This window comes from Phasianus colchicus, chromosome 3, assembly GCF_987193195.1.
Source record: "Phasianus colchicus chromosome 3, bPhaCol1.hap1.1, whole genome shotgun sequence".
NCBI classification, from domain to species: domain Eukaryota; kingdom Metazoa; phylum Chordata; class Aves; order Galliformes; family Phasianidae; genus Phasianus; species Phasianus colchicus.
Window position 1 is genome coordinate 26,310,832 of NC_143438.1, and position 27,486 is coordinate 26,338,317.

The window sequence follows — 27,486 nt, forward strand, 5'->3', positions numbered from 1 at the left end:
GCGGGTCTTGAATATCTCCAGAGAAGGAGACTCCACAACCTCCCTGGGCAGCCTGTTCCAGTGCTCCGTCACCTCACCGTAAAGAAGTTCTTGCGCACATTTGTGCAGAACTTCCTATGCTGCAGTTTCTGGCCATTTCCCCTTGTCCTGTCTCCACACACTGCTGAAAAATTTTACTCTACTATTTTACTGTAATTTGGGATATTTTTCAAGGAAAAAAGAATTATCATATTGATTGTATCATATTGATAAATCTAATTTATGCATTTTTTTTTCTTCCTTGTAAGAGATAAGGAAATTAAAAGCATTTTAATAAGATATGAATTGGAAATGAAAATTGTTCTTCAAATTCTGTGAAATGGAGTACTGTAGAACTCTTTTTAGTCAGTTCCCATTGATTCATTTCTTTTAATCTAATTGAAGACTAATGGTAATAGTTATAATGCATATTTAGAATATATGCCAGGAAAATGTAATCTCACCAGCACCAGCTCTGATTGTAGTTTTTTTCATAGTCTTTCTACTAACATACAGCATGTAAAGAGATATTTGACTGGATAGTGTTTTAAACTGCAGGGAAGGGAAGGGAAGGGAAGGGAAGGGAAGGGAAGGGAAGGGAAGGGAAGGGAAGGGAAGGGAAGGGAAGGGAAGGGAAGGGAAGGGAAGGGAAGGGAAGGGAAGGGAAGGGAAGGGAAGGGAAGGGAAGGGAAGGGAAGGGAAGGGAAGGGAAGGGAAGGGAAGGGAAGGGAAGGGAAGGGAAGGGAAGGGAAGGGAAGGGAAGGGAAGGGAAGGGAAGGGAAGGGAAAGGAAGGAAAAACTATTATAAAATTTCTTTGATAACAAATTATAGGACTCAATTTTTTACCTTCTCCCCTTGAAATATAACATAAGCATCTGAATAGGATTGAATTAATATTACATAATGTGCAAGAACTGTCAAATATTACAAAACAAAACTGTTGTCCATATGGTACAAAGCAGACAATAATCTTGACACAAATCAGAATGGCTGTTTGACATCAGGATTTCTGCCAAATCATAAATGATTGGGACAGCATTCATATCTTCTTCTAAAAAACATGCAACTTGATTAAACTGTCAAAATATAAAGCAAAACTTCATGTAGTTTTCTAACCTGATGCACTAACAGAATCTGAATGTTCAAAATTTAAACGTTGACAAGGTCTGAGAAAGAAAACACAGCTCTCATAAGAACAGAAAATAGAGTGATAAATGGATGAGATAGAAACTACACTTGAAGATTAATTAGGTATCTGAAGATAAAGAATGTGCACCAGTAGCAATAAAAGAGTGCAACTGTCCGTAAATAGAATAATTTGTTTTTAATTCCAAGAAAAGAGAACATAGCGGTCTTGGTGACATATAGATATCAGATGACTAAAAGCCACAGTCTTCAGTGGATTAGCAATCTTATTTGGGGCCATGTGAAACAGTAAAAAATATTAACTTCAGCAAAATGCATTTTCACATAACTCTTTCATTAGTAGACTGATTTTTATAGATGCAAAGCACTGACTTAATTTTCCTGTTCTCTGAGGCGTCTGGAACTGACAGTTCTAAGGGCTTTTTAAAATCTCACAGCAGAGAATATGCATTGTAGGACCTTTATCACATGATGGACATGGTGAAAAGTACCTGAATTTGCAGCCTAACAATGTGCAAAGTTACGATCTCAGGAGCCACCCTGTACCCAGTTACATCAGGTGATATCTAGAGTCAGTTTGCAATTCATTCTGTCAAGATCACTGAGTTCTTTCAAGATGGTCTACCTGAAAAATCACAGAGGCAGATGACACTGTATGGTAATTTTCTCTGCAATGAAAATTAGGTTATTTATCAGTAGCTATAGGGTTTGTCCAGCTGAGACCTGTTTTGTTTTTTTTTGTTTGTTTTGTTTTTTGACATGGAAGTACCACATGCAGAGCAAACCCTTCTTACTTGAATCATGGCACGTCCAGGGCAGCAGCACTTCAAAAACTTCCACTGAGATCTTGGACTCTGGAGGAGTGTTTGTGACTGTGGGGATGGCCCTTTCCTGCAGGAAAGAAGAATTTCAGCATCTTGGGAGCTCCAGGTGCAAAAGATTCTCAAAACATTTTTGCATCTTTGTAAATGTCAGGTTGTCCAGAAATGTTTTGGATTCTCTATCCTTAAAAAGTTTGAAAGCTCACTTGATCAAGGCACTGAGCTACCCTGCACACTTTTGAAGTTTGGCCTGCTCAGTGCAGTGGTAGGCTTCCACTTGCAAACATTCCATGAGATCGCAATCTATATTTTATGCTCTTGAAGGAGGAGCTGCTGTCATACAGAGCCATCTTAGTTCATTTTTTGCCTAGGTTCACTATGACGTAAAAGTTCTGTGACAGAGACAAAAATACTGAGAATCTGAATAGTCAGAAGCAAATGTTTGGCTGTATGGTTCTGGAATTATTATTATTATTATTATTATTATTATTATTATTATTATTATTTAGCAATTCCTGCAATGGAATTAAAGTTTAAATGGAGTCATTACCAAACTGTGATAGCTTATTGTCCTCCAAGCACCTAGGTGCCACACAACTGCCATCCCACCACTACTCACACACCTGTTGCTGGCAGCTATGAATGAGCATGTATGCACGTTTCTTCCAGTCTATGAGTATGTGCATAAAATCTCCCCTCTCAGTAGCACTCCAATCTTTTCCTGCTGCATATCATTACTGCCTTCTCTCCATCCTCTCCACTGGTGAAGGAGCAAATACTTCCTGACTTCAATTAGGCTGACTTTCCTTTCTCCCATTCATAGAAGCTCTGAGACAGAATTGTTTGTCATATGATTTTCTGGCAAAGAAAATAAGAGAAGTCTGTTTTATTTTTTAGAACAAATGCATTCAAATTTAATTTTGCATTGTGAGTATAGCACAAAAATTCCCTTGATGGTTGCAGCTGGCCAGGCACAGAATGCCAGCAGTACATCAATCCTTGCCAGTCCTGGTCTTATTTACATTTACAACATGCTCAATTTTCAGAATCATTGAGTTCTTTGGCTTTGTTCAGCTGACAAGTAAATGTTTCCTATTATTGTATTTTTGATAATGTGGATGCAATTCCATGAGTACATATACCAGGAGTAGAAAGTAAATTAACTGTGATGAAGTATCAATTTGAAGCAGAAGCATTCCCATAAGGAGCTACCTAGATGTCAAATTCCTCTGAACTTTTAAGTTGGATGGCGTTAGCATACAAAAATATTTAACACCACTCTGCTCCATCACTTGGCACAGAATCCAATTTGTTCTGTCCAGCACTTTGTAGGGTGGGGCAGTCCTCCCTGATTCGTTTTGCAGTTCAACTCCTCTTCAGTAGCTTCCCAGACTGAGCACATGAGGCACAACTATCTCAGCACTTCTAGGAATGTCTTTTCTTGGAGTCAGCTCTAAAGCTTGACCTGGGCCTGCACTGTGCTGCAAAAAAACCACTTCCATTTTCTCCACTTTCTCAAGCCTCTCAACTCTCCCTGTTGCTGTTGGGTCAAATACTTCCCAGCCTATGTGCTGGGTAGCTCCAAGGGAAGCAGACTCCTGTCCTCTTTGAAGGCCTCCACTTAATGTGGACCTGACAGCCACTAAAAGTTAAGAAATACCCTCTTGCCTTGAAGCACAATCACTCATTTTATAGTTGCACAGACCACACTATGCATACATTAAACAAACCAATCACATTGTTCCATCACATTTCATATCATACAGATCATTGAACAGACAGTAGAAAACACAGTTATGAAAGAACAAAGAATCTGAAACCATGAAATGAGAATTTCCGGATGCTACTAAAAGATCAGTAGGCTAAAAATATATTTTGTCAAGCAATTTAAGACATTAGCTTTCCAAATATGCCTACTTTTGGTTGTTGGGTGGGATTTTTGGTGGTTCCAAAACCCATAATTAAATGTTTTCTCTGTTACAAGTTCTGAAATCTTAAATCACAGCTGACTGCGTTGAAAGAAATGAATGAAAGGCTGTGGGACTGCTTCCCTCAGTTCTTCTTATTGACAAACAGAAAATTCACTCTCTTCTGAGCATTTTCACATTCAAATTAATATTTTGAATTTCTCCCCATAGAAGTGATTAGAAAAATGCAACATAATCCAGGGCCTCTTCACCAGAACACTCCAGTTTTGCAAAATGATGCAGAGAGCAGTAAAGAGATGTGCTGAGTTAAGCTCCTGCAGCTATGTTTCAAAATAGATATTCTGAGAAAAGTACTCTCTTAAGTATCTTAAAGTATGTACATATGTAGCCCTCCTTCATTATTCCTTTTTTGTGATTTATTCCCTGTCCCTTATACCTTTCTATGAGGAGGAAGAAGCAGTTTAGTTTTCAAAGCCTTAAGAGACTGTCAGTGCGTGTATGATTAATTTCTGCAGTGCAGCTTCTAGTCTGTTTGCCAACCACAGAGAGTGCCAATCTCCTGGTAGCTGGTAGGATGACTCCTGAAATGAACATGGTACTTCTATCCCAGAAGGGTCAGAATATGCCTCCCCATGCAGCAAGATGGCAGAGGACAGAAGTGTCCAAGGGCCTACAGGTTTGTCTCTCCCTTTGCAAACAAAAACATACAGAGATTGAAAGCCAACACCCATTGAAGTTCATACTAGCTTTCATTTGCATGAACCCCACAAGCATCAGATACACAGGATTTATTCCAAATCAATATCACACTTCTGAATTACACCATTGCCATGCCAAAGAAAATATAAGATGGATCCTTTATGTTCAGGAGTTTGTTAGTAATCCTGGTAGATTCTTGATGGCTGCTTTACAGCATGTGTTCGGATCACCATGGCAGAACGTCTGCAGCTCTGGAGATGCACATGTTGCGTTAAAGGAGCCCAGAAACCCAGGACTAGCAAAAAAAAGACCTGTGTCTTTATATCCTCATTCTGAACATTATCTCATGTATAAGATGGGGACAGCAGGGGATCAGCTCCCAAGAAAGGGTCGTTTCCTTGTTAAGGAAGAGTGGGCCTTGTGTACTCCACCCCCTCCGTGTAACTCCTCTGCAGAGAAGAGGAAGATGGGAGATTCTGACACTGTCAGTGTGCTGCTTTTCACAAATACCAAACACACACAGACCTTCAAATTTAAAAGCAGTCATGTGTATGGCCATTGTGCTAATTATATTGATTTGTTGTTTCTAATTACACTGACTGTGTAATGTTAAATTGCTTGAAACCACAATTACTGGAATTGTTTACTTCTTCCCAACCACTGCATCTTCTATTAAAAACAGGATGTAGGTGAAGAAGAGAGAGTCGTTCAGTATGATGGCAGGAACTTCTGCAAAGTTTGGTTCGCATTGAAGACATTAAGCTAAATAAAGCCCAGGAATGTAGAGTATCTTCAGAGTATCTTCAAATGAAAAACAATTAAACAAGCAAACAGTGACCTACTGATTAAGAACGATTCATAAACTATAACTCATATCCTTCCATAATTATTTAATTTCAAATAAGCAACATTGTTTTTACTGTTAAAAGATTTCATTTCAGCAGAGTTCATATTAAAAAAGAAAAAGATATGAAATTATGGAATGTTAAGCAACACCTAACCATTTTCAGTGGAAATCTAGAAATAGACATAAAAGCATACACTAAGTAAAATATTCAAAAAATAATATATTTTCAGCATCAGATGAAGGGGCTTCAGTCTCCTACGAGCATCAATCTATCTCCTTTTTTTTCAGTAGCTACACTGAGAAAGCTACATAAATTAATTTCTGGTTGGTGTCTGTCTTCTGGAAATAATCTTTTGTGCCTGCAGCCAGATCTCAACCTTTGTATTATTTTCTCTATGCTGAGACTTGCCAAACTCTATTCTTGACCTTTTCGTCATCTGCCTATCATCCACTGTTGATTTTATCTACTAAAATAATTTCAGTAAGTACATATGCCTGACAACAGATATATATATGCATATGTAAGTAGACAACAGTGTGCTACAAGTATATCTACAACCTTTTCTCTGTGATTGCCTCTTTTTCACCCTACTCTGAAAGTTTGCTATGAACTCAGTCTCCACATATTTACAATCTTATCATAAATGTTTCTCCTAATTCTGCTACTTTATTCTTCATTTTTCTTTCCTAAGACTAAACAAGAGAAGAAAAGCACAAACAGAGGAAGACTCAAACAACCCTTTAACTATACAGTGCAATTCACTCACAGCCTTATGATCTGATAGCACTAACCTGAGAAACTTGCTGGTTTTCTGGGAAACTTCCTTTGCTGTTTTATCTTCAACAGTCTTGCGTCCACCATTTCATGTTTTAACAGAATTTGATGAAAAAGCTCTTTTCTAATCAAAACCATATGCAGTATACTTCTTTGAATTTTGTATTTCAAACTACTGAACCAATTGGCACAAAATAAATTATTTTTCTCTGGAAAGCCATTCTGTTTTCAAATTGAAACTAAATGAAAAGGATCGGTATTTTTTGGAGCTTGTAATGAAATGAAGAGTCCTATATTTTGGTGTACTTTGGCTTTCTTTTATGCATGCTTCAATTTTGTGCTAAATGCTGTATTTTTGGGTAGACTGCTGGAGATGAAGTGAATTGCAAGGATGAAAGAGAAAAGCTCATTTGGCAAAGTGGCAGGTAACACAGTACATCTGCTTACCCCACCTAGGAGGCTTGACAGGATTTGCTGCATATCGAAATAAAAAAGCTCACTGAAAATTCTGCTGTGTTCCCCTCTTTTATCAAAGAGTATTAATTCTTATTTGTAGTAATAGATACGAGACAAAAGAAATAAATTGTATTAAATATCTGAGTATTTCAAACTTTGTGTTGGCATTCATTCTAAATTGAAAGAGTTCCAGTCAGCCTTGTACAGATTCTGCCTTGATCATAATTATTATTGGCTCACCAGAAAATGCCTCCTTGTATAATATAGGCTATCATACATCTTTTTTTTTTTTTTTTTTTTTTCCCCCCCCGGTCAGCTGCTCTTTTTCTTTTCATTGAATACATACAGGCAAGTTTTCATACCTGCAGGCTGAAGACAGCTTTTGTTTTTCCTGCAGGAAAAGTCAGGAAGGAAGGTGGAATCAGTGACAAATGGGTACTGGAGAATAATTTGAGTGCCAGGTTGGGGGAGGAAGAAAGAATTATCAGCAGATTTAAAAATAGAAAGAAAAGGAGTTGCAGAGTAATTGCAGACTGTAGACACGTGGGCTGAAGAAAGGGGTGGAGATCAGAAGTGGGAGAAGTTGAGTGGAGTGGGAAAAGATGAGAGATAAGAGTGGGCACTGTAGTGAGGAAGGAGAGGTCAAAAAGACGTGCGTTAATACATACCGGCAGCTGACCAGTGGGAAAGCAGCTTTGTAGAAAAAGACATGGGGGTCCTAGTGGACAACACACTGAATGTGAACCTTCAGTGTACCCTTGCTTCAAAGAGAACCAATAGCATCCTGGGCTGCATTAGGAAGAGCGTTGCCAGCAGGTCAAGTAAGGAGATCCTTCTCTACCAAGCCTTGGTGAGGCCACACCTGGAGTACTGTGCCTAGTTATGGGCTTCCCATTTCAAGATGCATGTAAAACTACAGGATCAGGTCCAACAAAAGGACGTGACAATGGTGAAGGAACTGGAGTATCTTCCTATGAAAAAAGGCTGAGAGTGCTGAAACTGTACAGCCTGGAGTAGAGGAGGCTTGGGTAGGTCTCATCAATACGCGTAAATAGCTGAGGGACTGAGAGGATAGAGCCAGGTTCTTTTCAGTGATGCCCCAGTGCCAGAAAAAGAGGCAGTAGGCACAAACTGAAGCACATACTATTCCCCATGAAATTACAGAAAATACTTTTTCACTATGAGGGTGACCACACAATGGCACAGGGTGCCCAGTGAGGTTGTGGTGTCTCCCCCAGACACCACATTGGAGACATTCAAAAGATATCAGGACATGGTCCTGTGCAATCTGCTCCAGGTTGCCCTGCTCAAGCAGGTAGCTGGATCAGATGTTCTCCAGAGATTCTTGCCAATTTCAGCCATTCTAGGAAGGAGCTGAGAAACGATGTAGGACAGTTACAGTGTGAGTGTTGAAATTTTGAGTTCTTACAGACAAGAACTTTTGAGTGTTTACACTGGAAAAAGTAGCTTGGACTCAGGAAGTGTAAATGTAAGAACCAGGGATTATGGATGAGAAAGATTAGATGTATGTGATTTTATTGCCACTTCAGTTTTGGGTACAGTTCGTACAGACGAACTTGCATACCTGTCCAGTTTCATTGAACAACATCGGAAAGCAAAAAAGTTCATTTGCTGCTATCATCCTTTTACAGCTGAGAACATGGTAGCTTTGTTAAACTAGTTTGTTAGAGCAGTGATTTTGGCCTCTTGTCATACTCCCAATGACATGCTCATTTACCCTCCCCCACGCTCCCCCCCCCCCCCCCCCCCTGCACACACACGCACACTCTCTCTCTCTCTCCCTGCTCCTGTAATCACATACTGCACTGAAAGGAAGCTTAAAGTAACTGTTATAGCACTGATGGCAACACAGCAGCTTTAACAACAACACAAAACATAAACTACAATTGCTGACAGCAGTGGCACGTTTTGGAAAGTTAGAAGCAAGCAAATCTGACAGGCAAAAAAAATTCCATTGCTTTTTTTCATTTTATCAATTTTTACCCTGACGTATGATGGGTCTTCCAATGGTGATTCACTCTTCCTACTGATATTGTTGAAGTTCTGCCTTAGTTTCATTTATCCTTTTTACCTTGCAGTTACTTGAACTTGTATTAAGTATTATTTTCATGGCAGATACAGTTCATCACCTTTGAGAGGAAGGGATTTATTGCCACAGTGATTCCTTGTGATGAACTGTTGTGTAAATGGAACAAATGATTTTTTTTTTCTGAGAATCATGTGTGGGGTACAATGAAAACAAAAAAAAAAAAGTTGGTTACTTTGTTTCTTTTACTGGAAAATTTGTACCCCTTCACTCTGTGCCTCTAATTTTCCACAGTTTTCAGTTAGCATTAATACTTGATCATTAAATTATTCAGAAATTTTCCATACAGTATCAACCTCCAGTGGGCTAAATACTGTGGATATGTGAAAGGAAAAGTCTACCTAAGAGCCAAAATCTAAAAGATGAGTTTTGTTTTCCTCTAATTCTGACAGACTTACAGAAAAATTTCTCGTCTGGCCAGGACATGACAAGCTGGATGGTTTTCCAAAGGCCAGATGTCCTAAGCTTCTGCAGTGCTTCTTTCCACTTTCCTAAATTCCCTCTAGCATTCTATGTCTAGTGCAGGAAGACAACCAAATCCTGACTCAAAACACTGGGATTGGTGGGACACTGAGGAAAACAACCATTGTGAGATAAAAGCATTGGTGCATTCCCGTACATCAGGCCTCAATTCTAGGCTGTAATGATGGCAGGAGAATCTTAGTATTTTTAGTAGAAAACAGTACAGTTTATCCTTTTAAAGCTGTGAAGAAAAATCCATGGGAGGCATAGAATCATAGAATCACCAAGACTGGAAAAGACCTTTAAGATCATCCAGTCCAACCATCCACCTATCACTAATTTTCCCACTAAACCATGTCCTTCAGTACAACATCTAAATATTTCTTGAACATCTTCAGGGTTGGTGACTTGGGAATTAACTGGATTAAAAAAAACCTTCTAGAGAGCTCAGGGATCTGCAAGGAAAACAGTGGGGAAACATGCATTGGAAGAGGAAAGAAGCTCTATGAAATGCATCAAAAATAAGTTCTGATGCTCAGAGTACATAACTGCTGCAGTTGTGGCATTATTATGACAGATTTCCTTAATAAGAAGCCAACCTAGTTTTAGAAGTAAGGAGTTCTTTCAACTTATCACCCAATAATTCATGAAACAGACTTCAGATCTCACTATACTTTGTAGTGCTGCCAGACACACCTCAAAAGACTGTTTAAGAATAGCAAGTAGCATGGCAAATTTCCTGACCTACTTGGTCAATTCTTAACTTGCTGAGGTAAGGAAGAAAGGCCTAGTAGGAATGACGCACTGATCGCTATGGCACTGCTTTTGTCACTCAGAACAGTATTTCTCATGCAGCTGTTGCTGCTGATTGTTGTATGAGGTGACACTGCTCTTATTAATTATGAGGGAAGATGATGAAAGGCCCTTTCATTTGTGGATGTTTTTGCAAGCGGGACCTCTGTACTACTTAAAGGGGCTTTTCTGTGAAATAAAATGAAGCAGAGGGGAGAAGGAAGAATGAAAGTATCACTACGAAGGATAAAAATTCTCCACTGTGGTTCCTTTATATTGGTTATCAGATAGCAGCCTAACTAGGAGAGAGTCTGATTCATTCTTAGCCATTGTAGTAATAGGTATGGTGAATTAATACAGTCTTACTCCAGGGAAAGTATAAATTGTCTGTAGTAAAACCACAAAACATGAAGCAATACTCCATTAGGGTAACAATCTGCTCCTTCTACCCTGTTTGGCCTTTTCAGTCAGGATTCACCAGACTTAAGAGCAGATCTGCAAAAAGGAATTCAGATGCAAAACAGTATTTTGCCCTTCTTGGTTCGAGTCCATGAGGCAGATGGGGTTGGAATGATTCATGCAAATGTTTGGAAGAAGGTTACATGCACAGTAAAAACTACACTTGGATTACAGACTGAGTCCTGCAGAATCTCAACTGTTTCTTGAATGAAGCGTACCTGATATGGATGCTGAATGTCTTGCCACATTGTGCTTTCTCTAGAGTACGTGAGAGGGAGTAATAGGAGTTCCCAGTGCCCGGAGCTCACACTGAGTTGTGTACTGCTAACACCAACAGGGAACAGATTCAGTTTTCAAAACTTGAAGCACAACTGGGCTTAAGTCTAGGGTATTAACCTGGAAGAGGAAAGCTCTATATTTCACACCAACAGCCACCTACAGCTCTGAACTACATACAGGTGAAAGTTCTTTGGATCTAGGATTTCTAGTCAAATACAGCATAAAAGCACATAAACAAAAGCAGTCTAAGGGATGGGAGAAACAGTAATGAAGCACGATCTTTATGTCTGTTTTGATGTTGTTTTCTGTTCAGTTGGTTGGTTTGGTGTTTTGTTTTTCCAGCTGATCTGATTACTTGTCAATTTCTAGCCCTGTGTTAGATCTTGTCTCTTCTTCACAGGGAACTCCATACAACTTTTTGGAACTACAGTATTCTTATGGCTGCTTGATAAAAAACTTATTTTTGATGTATCCACTGCATACATATCACTTGGGGTACTTTCACTGTGTAGTTGACACAACTACAGCTTACGCAGCTCATTTCTCTATATACGTCCTGGAACTTAACTATGGCTGACCTTGACTCTAAGTACCTGCCCTGAATCCTACCCGATTCTTTGTCTGTCTCTAACCATAGGCCCTAGGCAAAACTGAAGTTAACAAAAAATATGAGCTGTATGTATGTGTTAGCCCAAATAACACATGTGTTTGTATACATATCTGAGATTACCTCAACCCAAGTTCAAAACCTTGCTTTCTGCTTTGTTGAACCTCATTAGGATCACAAGGGCCCACCTTTCAAGTTTATCAGGGTCCCTCTGGATGACAGGGACCCTCTTCCTTCTGTTGCATCAACTGCACCTCTCTGCTTGGTGTCATCCACAAAATAATTATGAATACCAGTGTACTGATTTTAAGTTTGCAATAGGTTTTCTAGTAGTTCTGCCAATAACTAACTGCTACATGCTGAGTCTTTTTGCATTTATTTAGGAATGAAAATTTTTTAATTTCAAATTGTCCTAGAGCACGTGGTCATTTCAAATGGCATATTTTATAGTTTGTTTATAGTTTGATGTCTATTCATCTTTTTCTCCAGCCATCTACTTATTTCACCATCTTAATTTTCTCCTGAATGCTTCTTTCTTTTTTGTATAAATATAAACTAAGAACTTCACATACTTCAAAGAAACAAATTTGATCATATCCAAGAACATTTCTACAGGTTAGGAGAGGTACTATCATTGTCCTGAATGACCTGGTAAATCACTGCGCATCCTGAAGTTAAAATAACACAACAGAAGTCATATTATATATCTGTATTATATCAGTTATATATCAGAAGTCAGTAGAGGTGTGCTATCTTGGCTTTTCTTCTGCAGTGATTACCACTGTACCTATACTGCCTCCAGCACCTCAGCCAAATAACACACATTCCAAGTTTGGTTCTGTACTCTGTTGCTCAATATGCATTGACTTACTTCTGAGAGATATTTTGCTGAGCGATGTCACTAAAGGAGATCATGAGGACTACTGGACTAGGATGGCAGGCACATTAGAATGGTAGACTAAATAATGTTGTATATGAACTCTAGAAAATCCTCTGTTACTTGTAGTAGTCCTTCTCACTATGATATACCTCAAGTATAGGGCACCAAGTGCATTAATCACACAGGACTGTACTTCTGCAGGCATTCACAGAAGTCATTCGGGTGCCTTATTGAGGTCAGAACTTGGATCTGACTTTTCTGAAAACATTCACATGTTCATTAGAGAAAGAAGTTTGTAGTTGTTCTGCTTTTGCTGTGTTCCTGATGAGAGATGGACTGATGGGAAAAAAAGAAAATAGTCAGCTTATCAAAACCCTTGGAGGTAATTCCTATTGCCCCTCTCTCCACCACCAAAACAATCATCTCAAAAATATTTTTTTAAAGAATAGAATTTCAAATAGATTAGATGTTTTGATGGGGCCTAATTCTTAAAATTTCAGAGAGTAAAATTCCATGTTTCTTGATGACATAAAGAATAAAATTTAACTATGAAAAGCAATAATCAGTACTGGCATCAACCTATTTACTAAGTTATAGTTCACATTTAAAACCAATGACAGTGGAGGGAACGTGTTGATTAGAAACAACAAAGAACTGATACATGAGCTTGCCTACTACTTGCATCTGCACTTACCACAAGAAGCAGAGAGAAATATCTGCCCTGGGAGATTGAAAAGTATGGAACAAGCACAGGGCTGGTGATTCCAGCTACAATCTATGCATTCCAAGGCTTCTGCAGATGGTATCAAGGAGGATCAAATGTACGGTATTGTGGTGAGAAAGTTCAGCATACAGTAAAGTGGGACAAATAACCACACTAAAATAACAAGATAGTCAAAAAAGTCAAAGCAGCAGACTAATCATGGGTAAGGAGACCTAATCATTAGCATTGGATATGTCAATTGAATTTTAATTAAATATTTAATTTAGGAGAATTGATGAGACTTTTTTGGTCAGCTCAGTTTCACTGGCTGCTAGTGGAAAATTTATTTAGAAATATTCATGTAATTTCCACGTGTGCTTCCCAGCAGAGGTTTGTTTTCATTGTTTCAGCTGTTTCATTTAGGACAAGAAGATATCATATTTAATATTCTGCATGTGCAACTTTGTGGCCTTTGTAGCATGTCCTGCATGAGTAAGTAAGTCTTTGCATGTACAAAGTTTGCATTTTTCTCGAAAAGTATATTAACATACACTGCATAATTAACTCACACTGCTTCTTGCTAAGCAGCACTGGGCTAAGACCGTTGAAAATTATTTTATGTTAAGAAAGTGAATTTTGGAGGCTGTTATTTGGTACTAGGGCTGAGTAAAACACAATTACTTGATTTTACAAAGAAAAAGAAAAGGAGTTTTTGACAAACATTTCACAAAAACTACAGTGCTAGATCTTCATGAAGAAGCTGTGTGTGGAGAAAGAAACCAAAGTAGTGATGTTCTCTAAGGATGAACACTGACTTTTGGATTGTTCTGGCTGGCTCTTGTTACTAGTATTTGATTAAAACATTTACTGGACCAGAGAAAGACTGAACAACTAATTAAGTGCCTTTGTTTGGGATCTAGGAAGTTACTGGAGTAAATAATTACAGAAAATACTTCATTAAAATATACTCATTTTTCCAATTAATAGCTTAGCACAGACTCCAATGAAATAGAAACTTAAAATTACCACTTGTGATCACTGAAAAGTGACTTACGCATAAATAAAGAAGTCTGACTGGAAAACCTTAAGTTGAGTTTAAAAATCCCTTTTAGTTGTAATGCTGTGAAGAGCAGCTCCAAAATCCCTTTTAGTAGTAATGCCATGAAGAGCAGCTCCAAAATATTTATTACGCTTACTATTATACCATTCATAATGTTATATACACACTGGGACACATGCTTATCAAAATAAACTTCTGAATATATAAGTTGCACTTAGCCTATTATATTCATGAATACAAGGAATCCAGCCATGCAAATACAGTCAAAATCTCCAGGTTTTTTTTTTGTTTTTTTTTTTAAAGGAGACAGAGGGAGTTCTGTTAAGCATTTTAAACTGGCAAAACCTGTCTATCACATTATAATTTGTTCTAATTAATACTGCCAGAAGCTACAGCTATAAAAATCTTTACCAAACACTGAGTCACATTTAAACCAGTACAAAATCCTTCTCCTGCCCAAGCAAACATTAGAGAAAATCACTTCCAATGTGTTCTTTAAAACAAAGAGTTGATTGATGACTCTAAGTGAGGACAAACATCACAAAACAAAAAAGCCATTTCATTGAAATGTAGGATTTTATGCATTTTCCTAAATGGTCAAGACAGATTTGAAAATCAGTAAATTATAGTGCATACACAAAGCATCTATGTGTGATTAGCCAGAATAGAAAAGGGAAGTGCTTTTTTTTTTAAAAAAAAAAAAGGTGGAAGAGTGGGATTTGAAGTACACTTATGTAATGAACCTATTTATCCAATCTAAGAGGAATAGGAGTACTGTGTGCAAGGACAATTCGGAAACAAACTGGCAGCTACTGGAGGCAGGCACCTACACCTCTCAAAGACTGTGGCCCTAGGACAACACACACCAAGGCAGGCACAGGGGGAAGGGTTTGGTTTTGAAAGATAAAGCTTTGGTTTTAATAGGTGAAATTGGTACTTTCTTCCTACAGACATTGGCCCGGGTACTCCTGCCATCATTGGGACCACTTAACTGATGTAGGGGGACTGATAGGGCCAGAAGATTTTGAGTCTTTAGAGCAGGCACATGTATGCCCTGCCTACATTTCCTCATTGTTAGTGGAGCAAGTGATACGCCAAAAGCAGATAAAGCCAACTGAAGGACTGGCAGCAAAATTTAAAATTCAGTTGCTTCTCTCAGAAAACAGAGGGGTTGTCCAAAATGAGCGTACTTTACAGCAGTACTGTTTGTCCTGTTCAGAAGAACGTTGCAGAGTGGTGCTTAATTATTAACTTCCAGTTCAGTCACACCCCTGTAAGATGCTATACTTCAGGACATGGGAAAGTATTGTTGGAGATGGAGGACAGATAATATATCTATTATAATGCAGTTGGTGTTGCAAATGCCTTTTTAAAAAGTCTCTGGCCAAAGAAGAAAGATTACATTTGTCTTCTCCCAGAACAGCATGCAACACAGACAGATTGGAACCATCTGTCCCAGTGATGGAAAAAGTCCTACCATCTGCTACGGCATTATCCATGAAACCTTATAACAAGACATCTCCAAAGAACTTTTTCACTACACTGCTGACATACCTCCTCAAGGAATAACCCCAAAAGAGAAACTAAGGAAAGCTTAACAGTTGATTGTTGAGTTCTGTAGGTGCAATTTCCTTACTTTACGCTGTTTCGCTCATCATGTCCAAAAAAATCACATTTTAGTGAGTTTAGATAAAATATGTTCAATCCACTAAACTTGGAATATTTGATAACAATTCTGTATTTCTCACTTCATTCAAAGATATTCATCATCCCTGAAAAGTTGAAAGAAAAGTTGGATACAAAGCAAGAAATGGATTTTAACTTCTGGTTATTCACTCTTTTCAAAGACAAATAATAGTGGCAGAGTTCTCCTAATCACAGTCATTTCTAGTCACCAAAATAAAGAGATCAGTGACATTCCCTTGCCTTGGCAATAACAAGACGGTGACCAAAAATTTCATCCAGCTGTACTGACATCAGGCAGGCACTACATACCTGCATATCATATACAGAAAATGTTGGAAAACTATCAAATTTATTTTGAGAGGCGTGGCATATGTTCTATGGAGCAACTCAAATTATCAACATTTTTGTCAGAGCTGCAAATGTATATTCTACAATCTGAAAACAAGTTTGCTGTTGGAGTTGATTTTGGGGTCTGGATAGTAAGTATATGTCTATAATATATCAGTTTCAACTTGTGTTTTTTCTAGCCCAGACAATTCTTCTGCCTCTACTAAGATTTTTTGTTTCCTTTCCCCATGTTTTACTGGGAATGTTTAAAATCATTTGATGATTTATAATACATTCTAGATGCTGACTCTGCTTACAAAGCCATGACTGGTTCACAGTAAAGTATTTTCTCAGGTAAGTTTGATGATTTCTAATGGGTCGTAACAATTGCTTTCATTTCTAGAATATGTATACACATGGGTGGCTCTGATGTGAAATATAGGGCTGAAAGAGATAACAGGATAGGGTAATAACACACAATGTTCAAGTCAACATTTCATGCTACAGTTACTAAGATTCTGACAGAATGCTTCTCCCAGCTGAATGGGGAAGGAAGCTTGAAGGAAGCTTACAGCATTAAGCACCATCTCATTTCTGAGAGCCTTTTTCACTTACAAATTTTATGTTAACAGCTTCTGGAGTATTGATCAGGTCTCACTTATTCAAAATTTCTGAGTAACAGAAGGTAGCCTGGAGTAAACCAAAGCTTGTTCATCCCTCTGGAAGATGTGGGGAAGTAGCCTTGTGTCCAGCAGAATAACACTTCTCCCCACTGGTGAGAGGAGACTACAGTAAAGCAAGTCAGCTAGCCACCTCCACTTCCAGATTTAGCTAGAGGGTGATACATTAATAGGCTTTGTTGAGTTTATTAGCAATCGCAGCAGCAGAAAGAGTGACCATACCAGCAAACTAAAGGTAGTGGTCACATAGCTGTAGTAGCTACGTTGTATTAAATGGGTTATACTCAAAATACTGTTCAGAGCAGAAAAGAAAACACATTAGGGGTAGAGCTAAGAATTTACTGTTACTCCAATCAATGTCTTATCAATATATTTTTATATGTTTCCTTACCACAGCCTGCTTCCTATTCAATTCTTCCAGGCTAAATGTCAAAAATTGCACGCTGACTACCCCTAGCCCAGTAACACAGTGGGCTGTCTGCCCCACAGTGACTACATACACGTGCCAACCCCTGCCCTGGACACTCTCATAGTGAGGCCAACACAGGAGAGGCAACAGACGGTTGGACACCAAGCAATTGCTACTATGGCTAATGTCGGCTAAAACCAGCAAGGCTTATACAAACCCAGAGATTGCACTGTGAGGTCTGTACAAAGCCTGTGGCCTTTTACAGATAATGAGAAAATAGCGTTTCCTGAGCTACCTATGTACTGTGTTGTCATGGTCACAGCAGATAGATTAGGTCAAGAAGCAGGGATAATGCTCTACATTTGGGAGTTATGATTCTGTCAATTTCACCTGCTCCTACATAGCAGTAAGCTGCTCAAAACTGTGAAAAACCTGAACATAATTTCTCAAACAACATAGCAACTAGTCAGCTTTTTTTTTTTTAAACATCCAGTAGAGACTATCACCAATCAAAAATAGATGTGATCTTTGCTAGTAAAGACGAATGCAAATCCTGCTGTTACAAGTCTTGTTGCTACAGATCTTGTAATGGGAGCCTTTTTACTGTTTTAAAAATTCATTTTCAAAAAGTATTCTAACCAGTAACACAAGGTGAGTAATTTGGAATAGACCGGCCTAGACCATACTACTTTCTTAAACACTAGTTATATCTGAAACTTATAGAGAGATGCTGGACTTAAGCCTATTTCAAAACAGATTCCTGAAAAGAAGGGAAGAGATGGGACTTCTACTGAGGTGATTGTTGTTATTTCCAAGTTCAAAATATGGACCAAGTTTCCTTTATGAGAATGCTCAAATAATAATGGAAATAAATTTATCATTAGTATATAAGTTTGGACAAAGATGAAAGTCTAAGAAGATACTGAGGCAAAAGCTGCAGGCCAGATAAATCCCAACCTCAGTACACGACAGGTTTTTTTTTTTCATTGTAGTGATTAGACATTCTGTACTTAAATTGTGCCTTAAAGTTTTGAAAAATAGTGGTAAGTTAAAAATACCCCCAGATAAAAAGAATACAATACTGTTCTATGAATTTTGAGAGAAGACGACAAAGTCATTTCACATCCAATGTGTGGTTAAAATGTATTTTAGAAGGTTTATGGACACACAGGTACACCCAGATTTCTGTTTAGCAAAGGCAAAAGCACTAACTAAAAACAAAACAAGCTTCTAAAACATTACATATCAGTTGCTCTGGTGCCAGAAAGTTAGTCAGTAAAGTTGGAGAATGCAATTAGAATGACAAAATGAAACCTGATTGTAGTGGGATGCATAGTGCGATCAGAACAATGCCATTTTTGTACTGAATGTAATATTCCAGATATGTTTAGCTAAGCATCCCTGGAAATGAAGAGGGAGAAAAGCAAGTGAAAATGTAAACATGTAGGTAATTTTAAATATGTTTTAGTTAAAAAATAAAGTCTGTTTTTCCTTTTGTTTAAAAGATAAACAGAGTAGCAAAGGTGAAAATAGTTAGAAAAGAACTATGAGACCTGATGCTAGTAAACAAAATTTGATAGGGAGCCAGGCATATTTCTGTGTGCAATTATAAGATATTTATGCATGTATTTCTAGACCATAAACTTTGGAGATTAATTAAAGCTAATGGACAACCAGCAGTATGAAAATAATTAGTACAACATGAATTAATTCACAAGCTCTATATCCCCCTTAAAGCCTAAAAACCAGAGAAGCTGATGTTAGCAATCCCACTTGCCAGGTAAAAGGTATATATATAATTCCAGAGGTGCAATAATAAGCCTATGCAAATTCTAATGGTTCTTGAGGCCCTGGAGCACGTTCAGAGAATAGCAATGATGCTGGTGAGGTGTCTGCAGCGCAGGTCCTACAAGAATCTGCTGAGGGAGCTGGGATTGTTCAGACTGGAGAAGAAGAGTTTCAGGGGAGACCTTATTACTATCTAAAATTACATGAAAGGAGGTTGTAGCGAGGTGGGGGGGGAAAAAAAATAAAAATAAAAAATCAGCCTCTTCTCCCAGGTACCTAACAATAGAACAAGACAGAACAGCCTTCAGTTGCACCAGGGGAGGTCCAGGTTGGAAATATTAGGAACAAATCCTTCTCAGAAAGAGTAGTGAGGCTCTGGAACAGGCTACCCAGGGAGGTGGTGAAATCACCTTCCCTAGAGGTGTTCAGGAAACGCATAGATGTGACACTGAACACCACAATTATCAGGCATGGTAGTGACGGGTTGACGGCTGGACTAGATGATTTTAGAAGTCTCATTCAACTTTAATGATTCTTTGATTATTAGAATGTGTAAAGTCATGTTCTACATTTGTAGAATCATTTTCTACAGAAAATGTGGTACTCAATGGGAGAGACCTGACTAGTGCCTTATAATAATTAATAGGAAAAGTTGATGTCTCTGAAAACCTCCTGCCAGACTTTCCAGCAGGCTGATATACTCCAAGACAGAGTTATTTGTATCTCGACCTTTCTAGTTTAATAGTGGGGTGGCCAATTTCTTACCACTGTGCTGCCCATTTATTAAGCACAGGAATGAGCCCTTCTTTCATGTGCTTCACATTGAACTGACACTTTCCAGGTCCCAGGCAAGAACTCAAAACTGGAAGAAAAGGGTACGTGGCATCTTCTCAGAGTGTTAGTTTTGTTGTTGACTACTGATGCTGCTGTATCCATGATGCTTGCAATTGCTGCTAGAAGATTTCTAAATATCTTCCTGAACCAGAAACTTCAATTTTAGCAGCATTCTATCTAGCTTCTGTTAGACCTTCAGTAGGAAATAGATACACAAAGCCTGTGTGATCTGAATAGGGCCCAGATTCTCAAAATTTCCATACCTCCTTCTGTACTTCTGACTTCTTATAATACTGCATTTCCAAACAGAGTATCCAGATGCAAGTGACCTTATCCTTTTCTCAGCAGGCTCAGAAAATAAAACAATTCTAGGAGTTTTTTGCCCTGTCAGAAATTACTGCTCCCAAATACACTAGCATAATTCGTCAACTCCAGTGCTGCCAAGAATACTTGGGGTGTTCATCATTTGCAATACAATCATGAATAAATATATGTAGTTTGCTAATCACAATAAAATAGAAGTGGAAAAGAGATTAAAACAGGCAATATATTTTTCTAGGAATTTTAAAGAATATACAATTCTCTATCTTAAGTTCCTGTGTAAATGTTATTTTAAACCTATTATTGAAATGTCTAATGTACAGCTTCAGTTATTCTTAGTATTCAGATTCCAGTTATAGTTTATACAATTTAAAATTTATTCCCAATTGTTAATACTCTTTACAACATTTATCAGAGGAAATTTGTGGCAAGCTCTCTGCACTTGATTGAGAGCTATCAACACCTATTTATAATTGTATTTTACATGCAATTTCCTTGAGGTTTAACTTTGTGTTATGCTAAATAAAGACAACCAGCTCATGTTTGAAATAATTAATCTGAGGGTTAGTAAAACAAAGAATGGTAATAAAACAGTGCTTTAGTATTCCCTAATTCTCTCTCACACAGAGAGATTTTAAATGAAACTAATTAGGCAAAGCTGCTAATATAAACACATTTCAGCACCTGGAGTTTCATGAATCATGTTTTTTAAGTTGTTCATCCACTTGCAGTAGAAAATAAGAGCTAAATCATTAGTAAGCAAAGTCCATTTCTATTAGAATTTGCAAGCCTACATTTTCACACACAGTGTAGGCAGCTGGAAGTCTCCAAATGTTCGTGCGCTTTGCCATAAACAATACTAGTAGAAACCTTATTTGAACTATTTTGAAATTTGACCCTGTAAGAAAAAGAACAAATGACACAGATTGCATTACATGATCTTTCTTATATCAAGGAGCTTTAAGAGCCCTTGGATACAGTTATTAACATCTGCCTCTTCTTGGGTCTGTAGAAGTGGTTCTGTTTTTTCTGAAAAGCATTAATCATTGTAAACTGTTTTAAGCATTGTCAGTGAAACAGAACCACTAAGCTCCAGCCATTAAACTGATACGGAGACTTCATACTTGACAGATATTGTTGTAAGACCATTGTTGTAAGATCATAGACCTCATAGCAGTGAGTTACAGAACTCAAATGTATGATAGCTCATAAACAAGGAGTAAGAATTGTCTGCTTGGAGTCCAAGAGTCTTGGATTGCCTTAGTCTCTTGCAGCCCTACACAAGCAGTTTGATCTCACATTATTACTAGCAGACACAAAACAATGTCCAGCAAAACAACCAGACTAGGTCTTATTAAGTGGTATACATGGAGCTCTTTGTCAAACTGAACACTGAGTTATATTCTTGATGATTTTTGCAAGGAAAACATTGAGATGCTTCCTTTTTCCACATATTTAATGATTTGTTTGCATTGTCATAATAAGAACACTCATTTCAGAAGTTACTTTCCAGTGAAATCATACAATTTTTATACATCACTAATCAGCTAAACTAAATTTAGTAAGAAGAAATGCCAGGGTGATTTAAAGACATCAAAACACAGAGTGCTGTAGTATTGTCCTGTCCTCCCCCTATTGGTAGACACACTCTTCTGTGAGCTCCCCAGCACCAATCCTGGTGATCCTGTAATTAATAGGAAGTAATCAGGAGACTCATTTATCTAAGAATTAATTAATTTTTATTTGGATTTCTTTGGTTAGTTGTTGGGTATTTTTAAGCTGTGTCACTTGCTCTCTCTAAGCTTCTGACATCTGATAGTCTGGCTAAGAGATGATTAAGTCAGTTAGTTCAATCCTTCTTACCATCAAAAAACCTGAAAATATAGGTTCTTATTTCACATGGAGAATCTTTAATGGAAAATTAACCATCTGCTGTCAGTAAGATACTCACTGATTAACCTCCATGGAGAAAGTCATATCTACCATACTGATTGCTTGTGCTTGAGTTCAGCAATAACACTTTAAAGCCAAGACAGACAAGATACTAGTGATAACTTAAGATTGTTTGTTATGTAGACAGCTCCTTCAGGGTAGAAACCTGATTTAGTACTGCTTGTCAAGTATGTGTATGAGTGCATATACACACACACGTGAGGGATCTCTATCAGTTCAGTACAATAAAATAAGTTGCTAGCCTTGAAACAGAATATCTTAACTTGCAAAAGATTAAGAGCTGCAAAATGTTTTTGAATAACTTAGTTTATTAAAAGCTAACAGAAAATTTGATGTCTGTTCTTGTCAGTTTGCTTTTAACAATAAAATCCAAGATTTCTATATTCCTTAAATGAAGAAATTACGTATTATTTTTTCCTTGCATGATCACCTTATCTAGAGTTGGGCTGAAAGAGGTAACACACCCTTCAGGACTATAATCTGAAAGACCTCCCACAAGCAATTACCCAAATTGGCAGATCATGTTCATAACTACTGTTCTATCACCAGAAGCTGCTCTTGACATCTGAACGTTCCTGCTACAACGATACTGCCTGCAAAAGCAATCACACATTTCCCCAGCTGAAACCAGGACAGAGTTATTTTCTTCGCTGTCTGGTATGATGCTGTTTTTGTTTAAGGAGAAAAACAATGTTGATAATACCTTATCACTCCCTAAAACTTAGGTTCGTGTATGTCAGTCTGAAAGATACTATGGCCACCAGATTACTTACTATTAGAGAACAAAGAAAAATATCTTAGAGAAATTTATTTGTGAGTATTTATGCTCCTGGTCCCTGACAAAACATATATACTGTATAGTAAAAAGTTATTTTCCATTCATCTCTTTTTGACTTAAAGTGGGACAAGTTCAGAGGTAGAGACAGAGTGACCTCCAAGACTTGTCTCTCAGCGCAGTATAAACCACCCTAAGAAGCAGTAGATGCAGAATCAAATCCTAACTTCCAAATAGCCCCATGTAATTTATGAGATCAGGTATCACAAGCCAGACAAGTTCTCTAACAAGCATACTGTTAGAAAAAGCAGCATAGATGAATGTAAGCTGTTCTTCACCCTACAGGAGCTGGATATAAAGGAAGGCAAGAAAAGGAATTGGGTAAACCAGAGGAAGTTGTCAGAATGCTCCTGACGGTTTTGGGTCCTAAACAATGCAGTGCTGTCAGCACTTGCTGAATCTATCCACTGGCAGAAAACATGCATCTATTGACTCATTACCTTTAGAGTAAGAGGTGTCGGTTTGAGGAGTTTTTCTTGAAGTTAAGAACCTAAAGTGAAAGATAGACTAATTTACCATTTCTGTTAATTAACTGTACCCTCTGCATGCCTCCTTCCCAGCTGTAAAACACATGAAAATGAGTACTTTCATAAAGAGCTGCAGAAAAACTAAAAGCAAAATATTATTTTTCAAATGTTTCTTATTTTGGAGATATATAACAGAAGAAATTCTTTGGCTCACATTGTGTCAAATGCCAGAAAAAGTGTCCACATTTAAAAATGAGGGCCATTAATAACTGTACTATCAACAAAAAAATGCTGAATTATTCATTTCTTAAAGTCTTCCAGCACTTCTAGAAAGACATGATTCAAACCACTTATCTGAATCCCTCCATACAGGTCAGGTTTTTAAAATCTCTTATGACCTTAAGTTTTGTTTTGTTTGGTTTTTTTTAGAAAAAATACACCCTGCATTTTCAAATAATGCTGACCTTATAAGAAATAGGAGAATTTATTTAAGGCTGTAATTCTAAAATTATTGAGAATTTTTAAGGAAAAGCATATTCAGAGGCCAACTGTTTAGTATTTGTTGGGGAAAAATTATGACAAATTGATTGTCAGACATGAAATCTATTCCCACCGTGGAATACATATATTGCTTTTATGTATACACATACATTTATCCACCAAAGTATGAGGATTGGAAATCTTCAGTGTCACACATCCGATTTTGTAGCTATGCGTACCTGAAGATCTACAGTAGGCAAAATCTACTACATCAACACAGTCCATTCTGCTGGGTGTTGCAATGAAAGTTCCCAGCTGATCTAAAAAGATTTCGGTTGCCTGAAGCAACTTTTGGGCATGGGTGAACAACATCACCTCTCACCAGGCTGGTAATGGTCCTGCAGTACGCTACAGATATTACCAAGATCTACCCATTTCAACTTTTACATCGGTAGATAGTAATAGGACAAGGAAAAATGGATTTAAAAATCAAGGAGAAGTTTAGATTAGATGTCAGAGGGAAATTTTTCACAGAGTGGTGATGTGCTGGAACACATTGGCCAGAGAAGTCCTGGATGCCCCATCCTTGGAGGGGCTCAAGGCCAGGTTGGATGGGGCCCTGGGCAACCAGGTCTAGTATGTGATCTAGCAGCTGGCAACACTGCCAGGAGGTTGGAACTTTATGATTCTTGAGATTTCTTCTAACCCAAGGATTCTATGATTCTATTTATGAAAACAGAGCTCCAGCAGCTGCATCATGCCTACCCACATGACAAGAAACTGCATATTAACTACACAGAGACTTAAATTGAGTGATAAGATGGAAATACAATTGTCATCTGATGAAATACACAAAAACCCTACATTTTGATGGAATGTTCTCCCGCTTCCAGTGTTTTGATGCTTTCTAACAGGCCTGAAATTATTTCCACTGCCTTACTCATGCAGCTGGGTCTTTTTTCTGCAGCTGCAAAAAAATCAAATAGAAGCCTTTTCAACTATAAAAGCACAGTTATGGGAAGATGAGGGCAGCACATGTTACTTGTAGTAACTCTTGCATAAGTTGCAGCAGTACAACACAAATTCTCAGCATCAAGGAAACTGGGAACACGTATAATATTTTGGCCCAAATTCATCAGCTGCTAAATACTAAAGACAACAAGGTACCAGTGAATATGAATTAGGCTTTTGAGATAGGAATTATTAATTGCATAAAAACAGAATGGGAAACAGCGAATAAATTAAACTGCATCAAGGAAGATTCAGGACAGGGGCTTATGAAAAAAAGTCTTGTGTTGATCATGATAATGTAGCAACTGGGATAGGTGGCACAGGGATAGCTTTGTCATTTGAAGGTGGAGGACAGGTCTTCCTCATCAGCAGCTTAGGGAAATGCTGTTTTGGGAAAACTAACTTTAGTTGTCTAACAGGATGAACTAGAAGATCTCTTGAGATTTCCTCCAACTCTCTGAGTCTGTAATCCCTCATTACATATAATTTAGTCATAAATAAAACACTGTTATCTCTTTGACTTCAGCTGGCCCCTCCCACATTTTCTTATTCACATATGCAGCCATATACATGTGTGGCAATTATGAAAGAAACTGTACCTGTAAAAGCCTGAAAGAAAGACTGATTGCAGTTTGTGTGAGCCAATGTCAGCAGTCTGGCTGAAGCTCCAGCTCATTCTCCTGCCCTCACAAACTCTCTTTTGCAATACACTGTAATGTATTTTTAAAAGATCTCTTAACTGGGTGCTCTAAAACACAAAAGTTTCACCTCAGTCACCACCTACATGTCTTACAATATAATTTAAAATACAGGACAATAGCTTGAACATGTGCTTTGTCTCTTAACTAAAAGGCAGGTGGTCTTAAAAAAACAGATCCAAATCAGCTTGGCAGTAAAATTTAGCCTGAGCCTGAAATTAGCTTGCTGGCTGCAGAAGCTGCAACAGGCTGCCTGTATTACCTCCAGCTGTAAACATCAAGGCTGTGTTGTGCCAGTGCCATCTATATTCTTGAACCATGCATTTTTTCTGATCAGCATTTCACATTGTAGCAGTAAACAGCAAATTCTAGCTGACAGCACCAATTAAAATCTGCTTTTTCTGCGATTGAAGATATAACGCTATAAAGCGATGAAAAGTACAGCAAGGCAAAGTCTTTGGCTGCAGTAAATGAGAGCAAGGCCAAAGGCAGCAGCCACAGAACACAGAAACAAAGGAAAAAGCTGCTTACCTTTAGCAGATCTCAGGTAGCAGGGATCTCCAGCAAGAGATCCTTGCCTCCACTGCCAACCCTTAAACGAGGTCTGGGAAGGGTTGATCCTGGCTCCACCCCTTCTGGTCACTCAGGCACATTTCATGCAGCTGAGTTCCCCTGGGATAGCCCTGACTTCCCACCAGGTGCTCAATCACTGGTTCATGCCATGACTTCGTATTTCCACTACAGAAGTGGAAACAATCACAGAAACAATCTCTCATAGACAACCTGTTACTAGAATCATCATTTTCAGGTCAGCTGGTATTAGGGGTATACTACAGGCCACCTGACCAAGGGGAGGCTGCTGATGAGGCTTTCTTGCTCCAGATGCGTGAGGCGTCTGCCTCACGGGCTCTTGTCCTGGTGGGGGACTTCAACCATCCGGACATTTGTTGGAAAAACCACACGGCGAGCTGCAAGAGCTCCAGAAGGCTCTTGGAATCCATTGATGATAGCTTTCTGGTTCAGGTATTGGACAGACCGACCAGAGGTCAAGCGTTGCTGGACCTGCTGCTCACCAACACTGAGGAGATCATCAAAGGCGTCAAGGTTGGAGGATGCCTAGGCTCCAGCGATCATGCCCTGGTTGAGTTTGTGATCTCAAGCGATGTGGGCCTGGTAAAGAGCAGGACCAGGACGCTGAACTTTAGAAGAGCAGACTTCAAGCTACTCAATGGAATGCTGGCCAAGATCCCCTGGCGCGCTGCCCTCAAAGATAAGGACGTTGAGGAGAGCTGGCTGCTCTTCAAGGATGCCCTCCTGGCAGCACAAGAGGTCTCCATTCCCCTGATTAAGAAAGTGGGCAGGAGAGGTAGAAAACCGGCATGGCTCAGCAAGGACCTGCTAAGAGAACTGAGGGTGAAGAAAGGGGTGTACAAGCTCTGGAAACAAGGCTGTGTCACCTGGGAAGAATACAGGGATGCCGTCCGGACTTGCAGACGTGGGATCAGGAAAGCCAAGGCGCAGGCAGAACTGAACTTGGCCAGGGACGTGAAAAACAATAAGAAAACCTTCTACAGGTACATTGGCCAGAAGAGACAGGCCAAAACGGGCGTACCTACTTTGGTAAATTTAAAAGGAGAAATGGCTTCAACAGATGAAGAGAAAGCTGAGGTGCTGAATGAGTTCTTCACCTCGGTCTTCACTGGTGGCCAGGATTCTAGTCTTTTTCACGTCCCTAAGTCTTGCACCCCCATACCTCTATGTGGGGACCAAGGAGGTAAATCCCTCCCCACTGTAAGGGTTGAGCAAGTCCGAGAGTGCCTCCTTAGACTGAATGAGTATAAGTCTATGGGGCCAGATGGCGTGCATCCCAGGGTCCTGAAGGAGCTGGCTGAGGTGGTTGCTGAGCCGCTCTCCATCATATTTGAGAAGTCGTGGCTGTCAGGTGAGGTCCCGGACG

At 38.7% G+C, this 27,486-nt stretch overlaps 1 long non-coding RNA gene across 1 annotated transcript; it reads right to left on the reverse strand.

Moving 5' to 3' along the window:
* Window positions 1-1,378: 1,378 nt before the first annotated feature.
* LOC149918466 (uncharacterized) lies at window positions 1,379-26,142 on the reverse strand. The gene is made up of 4 exons (XR_016465490.1): window positions 26,061-26,142; window positions 2,610-2,844; window positions 1,960-2,056; window positions 1,379-1,790 (listed from the first exon to the last, which is right to left on the reverse strand). It is a non-coding gene; the product is annotated as an uncharacterized LOC149918466 (long non-coding RNA).
* Between the last annotated feature and the right edge of the window lie 1,344 nt (window positions 26,143-27,486).